The sequence below is a fragment of the Protopterus annectens genome, chromosome 17.part0, assembly GCF_019279795.1.
Source record: "Protopterus annectens isolate FY-2018-M chromosome 17.part0, PAN1.0, whole genome shotgun sequence".
NCBI classification, from domain to species: Eukaryota; Metazoa; Chordata; order Ceratodontiformes; family Protopteridae; genus Protopterus; species Protopterus annectens.
In genome coordinates, this window is record NC_056751.1 from 102,694,538 (window position 1) to 102,712,452 (window position 17,915).

The following is a 17,915-nucleotide window of genomic DNA, read 5'->3' on the forward strand; positions in this document are numbered from 1 at the left end:
CTTCACCCTCGTGATTAAACCATGTCAACTGTGGGTAAATTTCAATATACCACAGCCATGGAGTTGGTTATTGCTATTATACAATGACATTATTTAAGAAAAAAAAATACTTTTCTTAAATGTCCTTGTATAATGGCGCATTACTCTTCTGCCTGTGGTGGTATACTGCTTCCTTGTGTTGATGCACTGCGCATGAGTATGGGACTTGCATTCCTATGCATGCCCAGTGCATCAATGCTTTGACATGGAAGCAAAGGAGAAAAAAAATTCTCCATTTTTTTCTTTTTTTCTTTATTTATTAAAAAAAGTTTTGGACACTTTATACTAATGGAAAAAAGTCCAGGTGACCGGACCTTTTTCCATTGGTATATTGTGGGATTTACAACAGGCACGCTAGCCAGTCAGCATGCGCGTTTTGGAATATTAATGGGGGGTCATTTTATAATTTACCTTTTACTGTAATACACCATACAGCATGTCATTAATGGTCTCTAGGACTGAAAAAACATTAATTTATTAGCTTCTTATTTCCAAGGAAACTCCCTGTGAAAGCTTTCTCAGTCATTCAGAAAGAAGCTAAACTGAGCTCCCTGTCCATGCATCTGACTATGAAGTACCATTGGTACCTGATTTGCAGTTTTTTTTGGCGTGACCCATATTCTCTGCACATAGCTGCAGTTATCTTCAAAAAAATTCCTTTGAAGGTAATCCAGGCTCACTCTATGGGTACTTGAAGCGTTAGGATCTCTTTTTTCCTTTTGTCATTGCCATTGCTTTTTTTTCCCCCTTCTCCTGACATCTGTGTCATAAATTTTACAGGCAGATGAAATAACATACTAGGTTCTTTTATAAAAAGTGGCTGAGTAGGCAATGTTACAATGTTCTTAATTAAAACCCATTGTTAGTAAGTTACTAAGACATGGAATCAGTTTAAGGCAATGTATTTATTATTCAGAATAGATTGGCAGCATAAAACAATGTCTAAAGCCATCTAATATACATGGCAGACAACTACAGACTTTAAATACAAGAAAACAAAATATTTTGGAAATTTCCTTCCAATTATAACTCACATCCTTAATTGATAGTAGAATATTACTATCATTATTCAGAACCTGTCAATTCTGCTACATCTCTGCATGTTTTCATACACTATCCTGCTTTTCCATGATTTTATCCATGCAGTAACTTTTTTCTTTGCTCAAACAATGTTGTATTTGTTGTAGAACATGCAACAAAACAAGGGCAAATGAATTGCTTCTCTTAAACAAGCAATGTTCCATAATATTCCTTTGTTTTATAACAAAGTAACACTATGGGCTTTATTCAGAGTGGCAACATGTAGTTGCTGTATTCATGCTTCACAGATTACAAAAATGTTTTTGGCCTGCAATGCAGAAATCCATTTTGATAGTTCTGATAGTTTAGCACATTTCCCTCTAACAAATACTGGAGTTCCACAAGGCTCAGTTTTAGGAACTCTCATATTTTCTCTCATTTTCTCAATGATATCACTCATGATTTACTCATTCATAAGATAATTATGTATGCTGATGATATCCTTCTACTTAAAATTCACAAAGCTAACCTAACACTTAAGCTACACAGTCTCATTTCACTGACCTCTGTCAGTTGCTTCACACTAATAAACTCCAAATTAACAGTACCATGGTAAATATTGTGCTTTTCTTTTCAAAGAAACTGACATCACTGCCCCTATATTCAGACTGAAACTAGAACATTATACCAAATATTATGCAACGAAAATATATTGGTATAACACTTGACCCCTCACTAAAATTCAGTATTCATACAGATAAAGTTGTCATCCACATGCTGACACAACTAAAAATATGTTGCCATCTTTTACACCTTCTGTCCCCAATAGGACATATGAACTTGGCAAAAAATGCCTTGATTCCCAAATCATCTTGCCCTTCACTGAACACAAAACATGCAAAAATGTAAGTAACTGAAAGTAAAAATTTAGATGTGTTCAAGATATGAACTTCTGCCATTGCATCTTATCAAAACAGGCTAACTGGATGTCTGTCACTAACAGAGCCACTTATCTACTAAGTATTGTAATATGTCCACACCTTTAAAATATTTCTCCATATTTAAGAACAAAGCTACTCACTTAGAAACAGCCAACTTAATAATTGCACATTGGTTAAACCTAGATTTAAACTGGCCATTGTAGAAAAAACCCTCATCTGAATAAGATCCTCTGTATGCAATGTACTACATACAGATACGAAACAAAAATTGAAACACTGCAAACCTTCAAATAATTCCTAAGCGAACTTGCTTTCCTGACCCAGGCTTTTTGTGTCACCTTGTAACTGTAGGTACTCACTTTTATGATAACCTTTCTACGTCTGTATGTTCCAAGTAGAAATCTCTGATACTCTTATATATTTATTTGATGTACTAAGTAAAAACAATTTGCAAAATGATTTTATAGCTAAATATAAGTTAATATACATTTTCTGTTATTTGAGTATGCTGATTTTTCTTACTGTGTACCGATTTGTTTTACTGTTTTCTTGTTACCTGGGTCATGACTAAAAAGAGTCAGTTTACCAGCCAGTTATCCAATCTTTTATCCATAACCCATTCCTTGCAGCTATTATATTATCTGTACATTTTAAAAACTTTTACTAAAATGTCATGCAAGATGTAGGCAGGTCTATATTAAGTCGCCGAAATCGTATTCTGGTGAACACCTATTCACCGACACCTAATCAGCGAATATGGCTTCAGCGATTTGCTGACTTTACTAAGGTCAAGGATGTAGCTGGCCAGCAACAGAACTTTGCCCTTTTTTCCACTCTATTGAGATCTCATAGTTGGTATATATAATTAGGGGAGGTGTAGGGGGCTTAAATTGAACTAGATGTTGCTCTGTTATTCTTCAGGCAAGTATTTCCTTGCATTTAGCAAATTCAACGAATCACTGATCAGGTGTCTGTGAATAGGTGTTCACTGAATACAATTTCAGCAATGTAATATGGACCTGACGGAGGCACACATTCATTAACAGAAAGCAAGCCATATTAACATTTTCCATTTACACACATTATACATTACTCTTCTCTTTCTTTATAACAACCGTCTTTCAGTCCAGCATTACATAAATAATTCAATTTCTGCCTTTCCTTAAACCTCACTCTCCCTCCTGAACATTATTGTGCATGTACTATTCTCACAAATTACCTTTATTGCTATGTAATGGGTTCCTTCCCATTTCTAAAGATCCTTTTCCCTGTTCTTTTATCTCTTTCATGATATTCACTACTTATAATGCAGTTGATTTAGATTTTGATTTCCAGTTTCTGGTAATTTCTTTTTTAGCACCCAATAGAATTAAACTTAATAAGGCCTTACTGTGTCTAAAGAAATTCAGATCCTGTGTCTCAACTGAAAAGAATAATATAATTAGCTACAGCCATTTGGTCCCTCAGTACTGAGAGAGTACTCTGTAGGGAAGATATTTTTTTTAAATATGCCAACTCATTACACTCTTACCTCTTTCTTCCAAAGCATACCTCCAATGTTTGCTCTCTACCTCAGGAAAAAAAATAAGTATGTTTGGGGTATACAAATACCTATGCAAACACTTCCAAGCAAAAGTCCTAAACCTTCTGGATTTTGTTGCATTCTTGGGAGCCATACATATGTCCTCCCATTTTTCTCTAGTAAGCTTTTTTTCAGACTCTCTTCACAATCTTTTCTAACCTACACTGATTGAGTCTTTTAGCTGTCATGCAATATTTTATATGCCCTACTAATTATCCACTTTCTAACAGCAGCTTCTGTTCTAGATTCAACTGAAAAATCTACTAGAGCAGCCCAAAGTCTGTAATCGGGAGGGCAGTCCTAACCTGCAGGCCATCTTCTCCTTGGCCTTATCCCACTCTATTACTCTTCCTCCTCTCCCAATATTTCTGTCTGCCCTTTGGTTTCTTGGTTTTTTTCCCAGTAAATTCCAGCTCCCTCTTACCATATTCTGTATCCTTCCTGTTGGCAAATTTTTTTTTTCCATTCTTGTGTTGCCTTAGTTCTTAGAACTTTCTGCAATATAATAATCTGTATGGTAGTTATTATTTTTGTTTGTTGGGATCTTATCCCCACCCCCCCTTACATTGACCCCCCCCCCATTATCATCATTATCATCACTTCTCACTGAATTTCTGCTTGTGTTGCTTGTGCATGCATGTAGGCCTTTAACTGCATGGCTTTTTCAAGTCAAATAATGAATCAATAATCTTGTTCTTCTGTGTTCAGTCACACACTTAACTTTACTTAGCCTGTTTTTTCCTCCTGTCTTTCTTTTTTACTTGTTAATTTTTGTCCTTTTAATTTTTGTCCTGTACTTGAAATGTTAAATGATCAATGTTGAAAATAATGCCACTAAAATTATTTTCACTGATTGTATCTCACTGTGTAATCTACTGTCCATGTCCATAACTTTTCTTTTTCATTTCTCAGATTTTTCTTATTTCTTCTTTCTACCTCAATAACATTTTTAATTAATTCACCTTTTAAAATGCTTCATTTAATTGTGTCCCCTCAATTGTAAATTGAAATATGGTAATAGTGGGTAGAAGTTAAGATTGTAATGCCTTTGCTTTTATTTTTTTTTCATTTTAGCCTTGATCTGCAAGGCTGCAAATCTGCATCATGGGAAGTTGTAAAACAACATTTGTAAATCAACCGACACTACCCAGTTCGGGTTTGTAAAGGCAGATCATGTCTCCTAAACCTGATAAACTTCTTTTGAGCAACTTAAACTTGAAGCTACCTAAGTAAGGGGTACAGGTGGTAAGGGTAGATCCACACCATCTAGATCCTTCTACTCTCCCCCACACTGCACCCACACTAAACTTATCAACAACCTACTAAATCCTATGTAAAAGTAAATAGCAACTTAATGCAACAACTTCAGACCAGTAGCAGGAGTACCACAGGGTTCAGTCCTAGGTCCTCCCAGTCCTACCCTGAAGGTTCGATGTCTGATATCTATTTCTTAGAAGTCAAGTATGGCACAGAAGGTGCAAAATCTAAAACATCCTAAAAAATAAACTCAAAACATCCTCAAAAAGAGACTCAAAGCCATAAAGTGCCCAACCCTCAAGCAAGTCAAATGCCAAAAGTCAATCTTGTACCCCCAAAAATGCATTGTCATGAACTTGGTATATGGTGGTAGTCTACTTAACAATCGCCTTGGGATAGAGATAGAGAACACCCCTCACAGTAGTAGTAAGACTCTCTTTGATCGACCAAGTACATAGGAAAGACAGTTCACACTCCTACACCACAGTCACAAACGGTCCAGTGGCAAAGAAATCCTTCAAAAGCTACTCTCATCACAAAAAGAGGTCATTAGAGACTCTACTCCCTTTTATTAGACCCATTATACAAGACAAACACAACATAACAACAACTCACAAGGCATCTGAAACAACTGGAAAGGCCACCTCAAACAGAATACAAAAAGCCACAGACATCCTCAAACAAACTCCAGCTTTACTCTGTTGCATATAGAGGTACTTCTCGCTTGTCTCTGCCTACTATGCTTTAAATAGAGCTGTTTCAGCAGTTCCCTGTAAGTCAAAACTCCAATCTATATCCCAATGTCCCCTGAGCCAAACCTTGTGGTCATCCCTAAACTAATGTAAAAGGGATCTAAGATTTCTCAGAGGGATAGAACAGAACATGCTGGAGGGATCTATAAACTCCTCATGAGAACCTATCATCCTCAATCAAAAATCTCACATCTAATCTGAACAATAGGAAAATTCTGTAGGATTGGTTCTGCAAGAAAAATCACTTCTGGCAGATGATCTTTATGATCTTGGCTCAGAAAACTTCTTGTTGGGGGCTTATGTAGGCACAGGGGTTAAAGATAGGTACCAAAACACTTTTTCTCCACTCAGGCATCCTGGAGACTTCCTTGCAAATTGATTATACATCACTGTTTATATCTGATCTCCTTCCATCTTAAGTATTAGGCTTTGAACCTCATCTCCCTCCAACCTTGGCATAAATAAGTCTTAAGTGTTAGTTTGTGAACCACTTCTTCCCCCTAATTTTGCCTAATTAAGTCTTCCATAAATATTTCCATTTATGCTCTTTCTTTGTTTCCACATTTCTATACTTTATGCAGATTTTAATAAACTTTCCAAAAGATCTGTAACATGTCTGTAGGATCTCTGGTTATTCAGCTTGTTTTAAGCTCCCTATGTTTGGTGACAACCTTTTCTAGTTGCTGTTGCCTAAGTCGCTGCATTAAAAGTTTTTATGCTTTGGAGCTGCTATCAAATAATAGTTGCTGTATAGCAGTCTATGTAAACTGATGCATATTATTAAAATCTTCCCTTATTTTTCTCTTTAGCATGCAACAGTTGTTCCCCTTCTTGTTCTATGACATTTGCCTTATTCTGTGATACTTTAAGCTTTGTCAGCCCCTCTAAATAGTTTCATTTACTTCTTAACCATATCACTTTCTTTTTTCTTAATACCCTGTTTTTAAACTCCATGTTCATTTTATCCTATTCACTAGCTATTCCTTCTAAGAAATTTGTCTTCTCTAATTATTTTGTATAGCCATTGTTATGATCCCACCACTGCCAACCAATATGTGACATCCCCACACTGGGCCAGTCATCAAATAGCCTGAATCCTCACCACTGGCACTCGAGAGGGACGTTCATTTGGAATACAAAGAGATACATTAAGTATTTCCAGATGCAGACATCTCTGCATCAAGCACGGTTTCCATTAAGCACACACAGGCAAAGCAGTCCGATCGGGATCTGGATTTTTATATCTGTCTCCCTCTAGGGCCCCAGTAAGGCTCCCCACTAGCACTGCTAACATGGTTAAATCCTCAGCTGAGTGTCCATGCCGAATCCTCTAGCACCTTTCTGTGAAATCAGTGCTTCATGTCCCTACTCCCAAGTAGCTGACGCACACACTGAGAGGTTTGATTTTTCACACACCCACAGGAAAGGCTGGCACAGATTTACCTGCTGTACCCTCTTCTGCCTAGAGTATAAGGTAGTTATTACTGCCACCAGACACTCCACAATCAGCTACTCTAAGGCCCTTAACAAATGGTTTCCAAATTATACTGTGTAGTATTAATACTAATACAAATGGTAGTAGCTGACAAGACAGCTAGGACTTAAGGAAGTGGCCCACACAGTGTCACCAAATACATATAAGCACTCTCAAAGGTTAAATACTTTCCAAAAGGACCAGCCACAATAAAAGTTTTAAATATATTTAAAAATAAAAGAACATGAAAATACTGAATATATATTTGCAGTAAACCACTGAGTTAAAATCACAGACAATATTGAAAATAATGGTGGACAGACTCATACAAATAAAGAAAAACAATATCTAAACTAAGTTTCACTATATTTTCCTGACTGAATCTTGGAGAATTACTACTCCCTTCTTACTTAATAGAGCAAGGCAGATGATGTGGTGAGTGGTCCTTCTTGTTGTCAGGCCCAAAGCAGAATACCGAATACTGAGGACTGAGATAAATCTGTCATATAAAATATTATTTCTAGGCTGGCTACCAGATGACATCACATTTGGTCATCTGAGTCTTGTTCCCACAATCCCCCCTTTGAAGCTGAAACAGGAATTTAGCATAGACTTGCTACAATGCACATCTAAATATTTATAGCACCACCCTTGAGTCATGAAACAATTACAGAACTTCCCCTCTTCTTTACAGAGGCTGTTATATCAGTGGCTTCTTCCAGACCCTACAGTCTCCAGTCCTGTTCATCACTGCAGGATGCCGTTTTAATGGTTTAGCAGCTCATTTACATTTCCCTTATTATTCTTAAAGTAAGCTAGCTGGTTAAACCCTGCTCTTCCAGTGTTCTCAGTTACAGTATATACAGTTAATCAGTTACTACCTGCGTGTATATTTCCTTCCTGTCCAACGGGATCCACTTTTGATACATTTTTCAACGTTAGCAACTTTACAAATACATTTTGATATTCAAATGCTGTATAGTTCTAATACATTTGTAACATAACCATCTGTACAAGTCAGTTTGATATTCAAATGCTATATATTTCTAATACATTTGTAACATAAGCATTTGTGCGAATCAGTTTGATATTCAAAGGACATATCATTCTTTACAAAACTTCAGCTGGCTATGCTAGCACTTGCCCATATTATCACACCCTTTCCTTAGGGAAAGTGCAGATGTCTCATTTTTATTTCATTGCCCTTCATTTTTATCTTAGTTTTATCAGTGCATGATCCGTAGTGGTTATTGGATAGGTGTCAAAGCGATCAATTAAATGCACTTTCCGGTGAAATAAAATTTCTCTCATTTAATTTCTTTGAATCTTTTGGGTTTCTAATACCATGTCGGGAATGGACCCCATTCCTTAGTCAAAGTATAATTGAAGTTCATGAAATTAGTATTGTTTCCGTCTCTTAAGTCAGCCAGAAGTGCTCTTCGCAGCATCTGCAGTGTGCCTAGTAATGACTTCTCCTGCAATTCGTATGGGGTTACATGTACTGGTAACATATCTAATTAAGATTGTAAATAATTTTTTATAAGACCCTTTGCTCCTACTACTTTGGGAACTGTCTTGGGTATCTTTCTTCCACCTTGTTCTCGTTTCTGCCTGCAGATCCTGATATTTTCTGACTTTGTCTCTCTCTCTACGCAAGACACTGTAGCCACTGTGTGTAACTATTTCAGTGATCAGTGCTACTTTTGTCTTCTTTTCATGAACCATTTTTTATTTATTTTATTTTAACATTTGTTGACCGGGAATGTCCGACTAGGTTCCACAGATCCTGTTTTCAGCGGAGGCCCGGGGAGAAATGCTCCAGAAGCATGTCTTTAGAATGATATCCTGTTTTCTAGCATCTGTCTTTTGAACTGTTGGTAATGGGTGATCCCATGTGATGTAGACTTCATTTTCTGTGATGCTTTGTGGCTCATGTTTCCTGTGTTTTTCAGCCACTTCAGTACCATAATGTTTGCACAATCCACAGTTCAACAGTCTTGCCACATTATTATGCCTTTCAGTATACAGTCCTCCTGCCATTAGTATGTCACAACCAGCAACGAGGTGTGGAACTGTTTCCAATTCTGTTTTACAAAACCTACATTTCTCTGTTTCTCCCACATGTTCAATGGACTTTGTAAGCCAACTATGTAGTCCCGTATCCTGGGCCGCCAATATTAACCTTTCATCTTTTGGTTTGAATTTGCCTCCCCTTAACCATTCCTGTGTTCGTTCCTGATCAACATGAGGTTCTTCCAGAAGTTTTCTATATTTGCAACTATATTTTCCATATTTCTTATCTTCTCATCTGGTCCTTCCCCTTATATTCTTTTTTTTTTTTTTTTGCACATTCAGTCGCTGCCTGATTTTTGTCTACTTCTGGTTTGATTTCCATTCCTGCTTGACACCAATGTGCTTCTGCTACACTAACCAGAGAAGTAATTTTATATTTATTCTCCTCCTGTTTCAAAACTTTCACTACGTTTGGGTCTTGTGAAGTCGGCAGATGTGTGTGCAGTTCCCACGATTGCAGATCTATACATGTAATCAATTTAAAGGAAGGCCCACCCCTTCTTCGGAACGGAGAATATGTAATCTTGGTATGCACTGATTTTTATAAATCATTTGGTGAGCATGAAGCATCCTTCTCATTTTCCTCTCTAATATGTCAAACACGTTTGGGGCCAGTCAATCACTCCAAAACTGTAAGTTAGGACAGGAAGAGCAAATTGGTTTATAGCTTGAATTTTGTTCCTCAATGTCAACGCTGTTTTCAAGATTAATTTAACTCTTCTAAAGTATTCCTTATTATATTTTGTTCACATTTGTTCACGTTTTATTGTTGATCCTTCATCAGTTTCTAAATATATATATATATATATATATATATATATATATATATATATATATATACACTCCATCTTGCTCATGTTCTTTTATATCACATTTTTGTCCTAAACTGATGTTTTCTTAGTGTTGCAGTTTTTCTGCTTTAAAGGTTGCTTTTGCACATTCATCATGACCAGATGACATTCAGATATCATCTGAAAAATTTTTAACAGCTTGCAGTTGTGCTTTCATCTCCATGTCTGATAGGTATACAGTGTTAAAATCAACAACAAAGAGAAGATAAGTCTTTAGACTTTGTTTTTTAGGAGCCAAATTATAGCCATGGCCTAAGCTGTTAAGTAGACAGCTTATTGGGTTAAGGGCAAGACAGAGTAACAGCGGTGACAGAGAGACACCCTGGAATATCCTCCTTTGAATTTTTATCTCTGGAATAATAATTTGTCCTTTATCATGACTTCATTGGAAAGTGGTCTGCCACTGTTTCATGGTCACTGTAATGCAGTTGAACAGTGTAGGGTGTATCTTATACATTTTAAGCACTCTCTTCTCCCTGAATGTGGGATACTATCAAATGTTTTATTTTTAGGCAGTCCATGCCATACTTAGATTCTTCCCCTTTTTACAGTTCTCCACTATGACTTTATTTAACAACAAATGATCATTTGTTCCATATGACTTTCTTTTATTACCCTTTTGTTCTACTGCCATAATTGAGTTTTCTTCTTAATGACTATAAACTGTTGTCAGCATCAATTCCAGTGTATAGTTTATACATTATTGGAGGCAAGTTATTGGTCAGTGGTTTTTAGGGTAGCTTGCAGGTTCACTCTTAAGTAGGAACATTGTTTTTCCTGTTAGCCAGGTTGGTGTCTATTCAGGGTGCGTATGTAAATAGTTCTTACTCATAGCTAAATCTTCATGCAAAGATGTTAATACTTTTAACAAGAGGATAGATACTGCATCTGGGCTTGGGGTTTTCCATTTGGAGGTTTTTCTTACTTTATTTCAATCTTTCTGGGTATTACTTCATCCCATTTAATATCCTGTACCATTAAACTTCTTATTCATTCTTTTACTGCTTCTATTAATCTTTATGTTCCACAGGATCTTCATAAATACTTCTTCAAAATGTATCTATTTCTTCTTTTTTGTTGGTCTTTCAGTTCCTTTTACCTTGTTTCCCAATTCTCTGTAAAACTTTTTGGGTCATCAATAAATGCTTATTTTGTACTTTTCCTTTATATTTATCTGCATATCTTCTTAGTTTTTCCACCTGTGCTGAGGTTTTTAGCTTATTTGTGATAGTGCATGATAGATCCTGGTCTGTTCTAATACTGCGCATTGCTTTTATTATGTCTATCTTTCATAGTATTTTTGTTGATCTATTCCCTCTTCTATATTCCAATAACAGTAGCACTTCTTGTCTTAATTGCGTTATAGTTTTCTCTATTCTACACTTTCATGATGGTATTCGATTTTTCCCTTTCTTTTCCCACATTACCTTGTGTTCTTCTGGTAGAACTTTATCAGTTATTAATTTAGCTGCACAGTAGTATATCCTGTTTACCTCTGTTATATCACATGGATCTTTATGAACTTTCCTAATTACTGTGTTCATTTGTTTTATCAAACTTCTGACTTTTTTGGGTTTTATTGTCCTGCAGTCTATTTGTTTCATTGGTCTTAATATGTCTATCTCTATTACGTCAAGCAACTCTTCTCTTAGCTTATTTTCTTCTAAACTGAGGGCACTTTTTTATTTTCCATTTCCTTTGGGCATTCTGTAGAAATTCTTATAGCATCTTCCTGTGGCATATTCTCTTCAATTTCATCCTGTACCATCCATTGCTCTATCATATAAGAACTCACTAGCCTATCACTCCTCAACATTGACTGGGTCATTGTTTCCACAGTTTCGTGTTCCTTCACTTGCTATCCAGCTTCCACTGAACATTCAAACTGGTTTCCTGTGGAAGGCTCCAAAATATCTTCATATGGTACTTGACCAATTGTTTCCCATTAAGCTGGATACTTATTGCTCTATCCTGTTGTGGTGCTTTCTGAATTAGATTTTCTACACAGAATCCTTCACTTGGCAGGCACTCCATAACCTCGGTTTCTATTTCTTTAACTTCTGCATTACTAATCTTCTTTTATACTTTTCCTCTTTGTCATCTTATTTTTTGTATTGTAAAGTTTTCCATGTCTGGATTCCTTTGCCTGTATTTCTCTTCAAATATCTTTGGTGTTGCTTTTTTTCTGTTAGTTTTGCTTTCTCCTTTGCATAAATATTACACCATATTAAATGTCGTTTTCTTTACTATGTCCATATTTCTTCTTTAGATGTCTCTTGATCTTCCTGCTTCTCTTTACTTTGGGGATTTATTCCATCATGCTGTGATGCAACTTGTGTTACAACTTCTACACCAAATCCTTCACTTTGCAGTCACTCCATAACTTCAACTTCTGTTTCTTTTTTTTTTTTTAACTTCTACTTTGCTAATCTTTTCTACATTCCCTCTTTGTGATATATTTTTTTTTACTGTGAAATTTTCAATATCTGGATGCCTTTGCCATTGTTTCTCTTTGGCTGCCTTCTTTATATTTTATTTATATTGATTAATTTGGCTTTTCCTTTGCATGAATATTGCACCATATCAAATCTCTCTCTCTTTCCCATGTACATATTTCCTTTTTTATACTTTTCAAAAATGTCTGTGTTTTGTTGTTTAAGTTTTCACACTTACTCAAATGCATCTTTTTCCAAACAGATCAAAGTTTCTGTAATTCTCTCCAGTTTTGCCTGTTTGTTGTACTTTGGGGAGTAATATGTAAAGAATATTCGAGCTCCTACTACTAAATTCTTGCCTTCCATACTAAAAATTTTAATAAATTTCTGCAGAAGTCTTCATTTTTTTGTTTATATTTTAAGTTCTAGGACCCTGATACATCCTTATTGTTACAAATCAAGTTCCGATGTCCACCTTTAAGTAATATTCCCTGCTGAAGACTGATTATTTCTTTAGATCCAGAATAGCAGCTGTTGGTGACTTGCCAGTGTAACCCTCTGCCTTTGCTGGTAGCCCCTTATTATCACAATTCTAACATTATTGTCAGAGTTGAAGTCCCCTCTAGCAGTCAATATCTTTACTTCCCTTTTCCTTTGTCCTTGATATTCTGCTGAATATCCATTCTTAAGCCCCCTCTTTGTTAAATTTGCATGTTCATTTTTTTCCGAATGTGTCTCCTGCAGCATTGCTGTTTGCATTCTCCATTTTTTCCCCAAACACCTTTATTGAATTATCACTTGTGACAGAGGCAAATTTCCATTCATATTAAAGTAATCAAAATGTAATTAACATAAACATTATATTTCACATATATTGCTATATCTCATAATACCTAAGCAGCATTACATAAATTATTCAACTCTAGACTTTTTCTTAGACAAGAAACATCTTTATTAAACCATCACTTACTACGTAGGCAATCATACATTTATATAAATGAAAACAAAGCGCACAGATACAATCCTAGTTGCAAGCATTTTACATCATAAACCGTACTGACACACTCCCAGTTGAAAACATTATACATCATTTATAATTTACCCAATCTTTTGCAGTTAGACATTACATAGATCATTTAAGTCCTGCCGCCTTTTAAACCTCACTCCTCCCTTGCATGTATTATTCCCACAAAATCCACTTTTCCTATGTAGTTTGCTCCTACCCTTTTCTAAAAATCTCAGTTCCAGTTGTTCTGTCTCTGTTACTATATTCACTACTTCTAGTATATCTGGTTTAGATTTTGATATTCATTTTCGAGTAATTGCTTTTTTTCAGCCACCACAATTAGACAATGGTAAGACATTCCCACATCTAGGCAATTCTGATTCTATATAGTAGCTCATAAAAATCATCTGCTTCATCAGAGCAGTCTGCCCACCCAGGATCTCCGATAGTGCATCATGCAGGGAATCTGTAAAGTCCACCAATTCACTGCACTCCCAGAAAATATATTCCCAATTATCTCTGTCTTCCCCATCACACCTCCAGCATTTGCTGTCACCCTGAGGAAAAATTCTCCGGAGTCTTCTTGGGATATAGAAATATCATGTAAATATTTCCAGGCAAAAATCCTAACTCTTAGATTTTGTTGCACATTTGGGAGAAATACATATGTCCTCCCATTGTTTCTTTGTGAATTGCTTATCCAGTCTCTCTTTCCAATCCTTTTTAACATCCTCTGATTTATTCTTATAGTTATCATACAATATTTTATATGCTGAAATAATTCTTCCTTTTTTAAGGGCAGCTTCTGTTCTAGATTCTGCTAAAAACTCCACCAGTGCTGGTCTTTCATTTATGACCCCCTTATTTCTTTCTCTTTACCTATACTCTGATATCAATCCATAATAGGTAAGGCAATCACTAACCTGCAGTCCAAATAAATTATTGACGTCTGTCCTTTCTGTCATCTTTCCCTCTCTAGTTGTTTGCTCCCAATACCTTGGTTCCTTTGCCAGTTTTCTCTAAAAGATCCCAACCCCCTCTTGCCTATTGTCTATATCCCTAATTGCAGTCATCCCTATCGGCAGAATCTCCTTTCTCCAATCCCATGTTGGCTTAGATCATGGAATACTTTTTGCTATTTTATGGCTTTAATATTAGGTATAATTATTGTTATTCTCCTTAAAGGCCTGCATCCAAAATCCCAGTCTCTCCTTTATTCTTGACCCCCACCCCCTGCATTTCATCAGTATCACTTTCCACTTTGAATTATAGGTTTCTGCTTTTGCTGTGTATAGGAGTCTTAAATGTGTAGCTCTGAAATACCCCTTCATATTGGGCAATCCCAATCCACTCTCTTCTACTAGAAGAATCAGCTTATCCCATGTGACTGTTGGTGTTTTCCCCTCACAGTTGAAGTCCTTCAGCGCTTTATTAATTCCTATCCACAACTTCTACTCTGGTTGATAAAAATATGCCTGACCTGTGTATTAGACTAGAAGGACTAAAACATTTTAACTGCTTGTATCTTGCTACCCATATCCATATAACAAAGCCTCCATTTTCTCAGTTTTTGTATTATATTTTGTTTAGTCTCTTCTCACATATCCTTAGCTGCCACACTAAAATCATTCTTAATTCATACTCTTAAATACTTCATTTTATCATGCCCTCATAAATATGGATATTCCCGAACCAATTCTTTTGTGGGTATATAATTTACTGTTGTTGCCTTTGTTTTAGCTTCATTCATTTTTTAGCCATAAAAGATCTGAAACTGTCTCAAAATGTTCCACAGCACTGTAATGTCTGTTTCTGGTTTTGTTATGTTTAAAATATCATCTGCAAATAATTCCAGCTTTTCTTGACTACCCTACCAATTATGTCCTTGAAATTCTGAGTCCCTGCTTTTCTTTGCCAGTGGTTCTACATATAATGCAAATAATAAAGTGGAAGGAGGACACCGCTGCCTGGTTCCTCTCTTCAAGCAGAAATTCCTCACCCACTTTAATTTTCACCTCCAATCACTCATATATCCTCCTAATCAACCTTATATTTTTTCAGGAAATGCAAATGCTTCCATTGCCCTACTCATAAAGTCCCATCTTACTATGTCAAATGCTTTCTCTGCATGTAGACCTACCAACAACAATGGTATTTTTTATATTCTGCTTCCCTCTGGAGCATCATTGTTCTGTTAATGTTGTCAAATGTTTGCCTCCCTTCCACAAAACCACATTGATCCACATCTGTCAGTTTTGGCATTACTTTTGCCATTCTTTTAGTCACTACAGCGATAACCACTTTATAAACTTGGTTAAGTATTGAAATTGACTTGTATGAAGCTGGATCTGATGGATCTTTACCTTCTTTAGGTATTACTGATACCACTGCTCTTACAGTACTGTTAAATAAAACCTTGCAGATCTTTAGCAATTTTTTTCCTGCTAGATTCCAAACTTCCACCAGAATACCATCTATCCATGGGCACCTTCCTGTAGATTGGTTATGAATCATCATTTTTATCTCATTTCCTCCTATCCTAATTGACAGTAATTGAGCCTCATCTCCCTCTGACCTTGACATATGTAATTCTTCCATAAACATTTAAATTTTATCTTTTCTTGATTTTCATATGTTTCTGCTTTATAGAGTCTCTCAAAGAATTTCCGAAATATTTCTAATACCACTACAGGATCTCTCTGGTACCTTCCTTGCTTTTGGCCCACTAAGTTTGGCAACAGCCCTTTCTACTTTCTCTTGCCTGAGTCTTTGTGCTAAAAAGTCTTTGTGCTCTAGTGTTATCAAAAAAAAAAAAAATAAAACTGTTGCTTACCAACAACCATTTTAAACTTGTGCATATTATCGAAGTAATCCCTTATTTTCTGTCTAGCATTCTGCTGTTGATCCTCCTCTTGCTCTGTGCGAATCCCCCATTCTGCAATACTTTCACATTTTTCAATCCCTCTAAATAATTCTCGTTACTTCTTAACCATAGCTCCCTTTCTTTTATTTCCACCCTATTTTTAAACTCGACCTTAATTTTATGCCACTCCATGGCTATATTTTCAAAAGGAATTTCTATCCTCTATAACAGCTCCTGAGTAATCTCCACTCCCCATTTGTTAAATTCCTCTCTTTTCAACAGATAGGTGGGAAAGTGCCAATGTTTCATTTTTATTTCATTACCCTGTGCTTTTATTTTAGCTGTTATTGTGCATGGTCTGAGATAATTATTGGGTGAGCATCAAGACCTTCCACATGTTCCTGTGGAATATAAATTCTGGATAGCCTAGCCCAGTTGTTGTATCTTGGGAAAAATATGTAAATTCGCTCTGAACTCCTATTACTGAATTCACATATTCCATGCCAAATATTTTCATATATTCTTTTCAAATGTCTACTCTCTTGTTATATTTTGCCTTTTAGACCCCCCAGACACAACTTCCCTGCTGTAAATCAAATTCCAGTCCCCACCTGTAAGTAATATTCCTTGCTGAAAACTGATTATTTCTTCCAGAATTGTCTTAAGGTCCATTATAACAGTTTTAGGTGGAATGTAAATACATGCCAGTATATTTATCTTTGAGGCCATGTACATTTAAAGGCATTACAGAAAGCATCATTGTATGAAAAAAGTTATTCCCATCTTTTATTTATAACACCTTTTTTGCTAAATATCTAGTTCCCACTTTCTTTTCTTTTGCATGCATACACTCTTTGGCAGACTGAACTTTTATACAGTTGTTTATTGTCATATCATATCCATTTGAGCTTATGTCACATCTTATAAAACTTTTTTGTTTTATTGAACCCCCTCAAATAGAAAAACAAACACACCCCCAATATCCCCCTAAAAGCTATTAACTTAATACTGGCACACAAATATTGAAGTTTTACCTTCCTAATCGTTGAAAAAGTCCCAAACAGACAGCCATACTTGCAGATGTGAGTTAACCTAAAAGAAAGGTTATCCATGCAAGATGCATGGTTCTACTAAGTGCTGATTGGTTTTGCCTTATATTTATAGCTCTCCCAGCCGGGAAAACCCCTCAATGCTTTCAGAGAAAATTATCTATCTTGTGAAAACTCCTAAACGCCTTTAGAGAAGATCATCTCCTAGCCAATTTCTCATTTTCTTTTTCTCAGCCAACCACCCTTCACCAGACTGTAACCAGTTTCTCTTTATCAGATTGTCTCCATGGAGACATGAGAACCAGACAGCCAGTTTCTCTTTTTCAGATTGTTTCCATGGAAACATGAAGACCAACTGCAGAACTGTTACTTGAGCATACATGTATTTGCTAGAGAAAAGTCTCATAATATTCAAGTTTTCTTTTTCATTTACCTGCTGTCATTTAAAACTTGTTACTAAATCAATCTATGATTTTTAATCAAGTCATTCCTATATGCAAGAATGGAATGAGAAAAAGCTCATTTTTTTTCTTTTGTCATGCTTTTTTAACTAGGCTTTTTATATTGCAGTGA

The 17,915-nt window shown here is 36.0% G+C and overlaps 1 protein-coding gene across 1 annotated transcript in view; it reads left to right on the forward strand.

The window, feature by feature from the left end:
- Window positions 1-17,915, forward strand: part of WRN (WRN RecQ like helicase) — a 2,579,924-nt gene that overhangs the window by 1,373,807 nt on the left and 1,188,202 nt on the right. The window lies entirely within an intron of this gene.